At 38.4% G+C, this 1,865-nt stretch overlaps 1 long non-coding RNA gene across 1 annotated transcript in view; it reads right to left on the reverse strand.

The window, feature by feature from the left end:
- The window catches only part of LOC106299994, a 4,212-nt gene extending 3,306 nt beyond the window's left edge, over positions 1 to 906 (reverse strand). The window contains exons 1-3 of the long non-coding RNA XR_001261948.1: positions 762 to 906; positions 610 to 677; positions 403 to 505 (exon numbers count right to left, since the gene is read on the reverse strand). This is a non-coding gene — a long non-coding RNA (uncharacterized LOC106299994). The remainder of the gene's footprint in view (positions 1 to 402; positions 506 to 609; positions 678 to 761) is intronic.
- Positions 907 to 1,865: the final 959 nt, after the last annotated feature.

Consider the following 1,865-nt stretch of genomic DNA (forward strand, 5'->3'; position numbering starts at 1 on the left):
GCAGCTAGACTTGAGAATCAAGCTGCCAGACTTGAAAATACTTATAAGGTTTTATAAAGTCTTTATAAGGTTTTATAAGGTTTTATAAAGGTTTTATAAGGCTTTATAAGAAGCACCAGACTTGAGTTTAGAAGCAGAAGACCAGACTTGAGAAGCAAAGAAGAAGAAGAAGAGAGAAGGAGACCGTTGAACATTTCAAACAATAAATATTTTATTGTATTGTGTACTGAGGCAACTTGACTTTAAAAGACTTGTATGTAGATCCACAATTTGAATTTTAAGGGAATAGAGTTTCTCCCAGATCTACTTTCTCTCTCTCTCTCTGTTCTTCAATGTTCTTCATCTACATCTCTTTATCCTTACATTCTTTCAAAAAGGGTATATGCATTGGTTGGAAAAAACCTGTTTTGCTACGAAGCTCATGATTTCACTTTCGGATAAGTTACCTCCAGCTGTTCTTACGATATATGCCATTGGATATTGCCCAGCTTTCAAGTCAGGGATGCTTCAAAAAACGTAAGAAAGAAAAAGTAAAGAGCTACAGAAAAAAGAGGTCATTAAAAAGAGAAGAATTTAGTGATGGTTCATGTTAAAAGAAAAAGTCCTTACGGTATTACTGCTGCATCAGCAATCTCTGGATGAGCAAGTAACAATGCTTCAAGCTCAGCTGGAGCAACCTAACAAACATTTTAAACCATTACCAAAACCCACTAACTTTACAAAAGATGATCCACACATTAAGAAAGATTTTTGTTTATTACCTGATAACCATTGCATTTGATAAGCTCCTTTAATCTACCAACAACAAAGACAAAACCTTCACCGTCAATGTAACACAAATCTCCAGTCTTCAACTATCCTTCTGAATCAATAGTAGATGCAGTAGCTTCCTCGTTCTTGAAATAACCTTTTAAAAACAACTCAAAACAGTTTCATACCAAAAAAAAAACACCTTTTCGAAAAGAATCAATCGCCTTTCATCACGGTAGGACTCTGGAGCCAGAGCTCCCCGGTTCGATGCACCCCCAAGACCCGACCTGTATCCGGATCCACAATCTTACCCTCCACGTTCGGAGCAAGCAATCCAGAGGATCCGTACCTCTCAGTCTCCTCTTTAGTAAACATAGAAGCAACTATAGCCGCCGTCTCAGTCAAGCCATAGCCTTGCAGACATTTAATGTTACTGTATCTCTCAATGAACTTCTCCGTCACCTCTTTAATAGTTTACCCATTCTTCACTATACTTACACGCCAAACGGTTTCTGCATATAATATTGTTTCATAAAGTCTCCTTTAAAATAGCACAACACAATAAACAGAATGGGAGCTTTTTTTTTTTTCGATCAGCAAAAACATTGTATGAATGATGAGATTTGATGTTTTCACCTATCCATCTAAATTAAGAGAGCTGAGAAACCGTTTGTAGGATGAAGTGAAGGTAAGCTTGATTGGATCAGGAGGACTGAGAAACCGTTTGTAGAGGGAAGTTGATAAAAGCTTGATTGGATCAGGAGGACTATCGCTAATCCATTGCTGTTTGCCCCTAAAAACGAAGAAGACTCGATCCCTCGCAGAAGCTTTCCTTTACAGTTTTGGCAACGGAGGTAAGGAGCAGAAGCATAATTAAGTTGATTGAAATGCACCCCTAAACCATCACGCCTTGATTGACCAGAGGTGGTGAAGTGAATATCGAACGTCATGGCAACGATTCCGTCTTCACGTAATGATCGCAGGTGAGAGACGGTGGATTGATTTCAGGTCCGATGAAGAGATCGTGATTTTCAGAAGAGAAATACTGACTTATTTATACCTGATATCACAGATCCTCACCGATGCAAACAAAGCATTGAAGAACTCGTACAAAA

This window comes from Brassica oleracea, chromosome C6, assembly GCF_000695525.1.
Source record: "Brassica oleracea var. oleracea cultivar TO1000 chromosome C6, BOL, whole genome shotgun sequence".
In the NCBI taxonomy this organism is placed as follows: Eukaryota; Viridiplantae; Streptophyta; class Magnoliopsida; order Brassicales; family Brassicaceae; genus Brassica; species Brassica oleracea.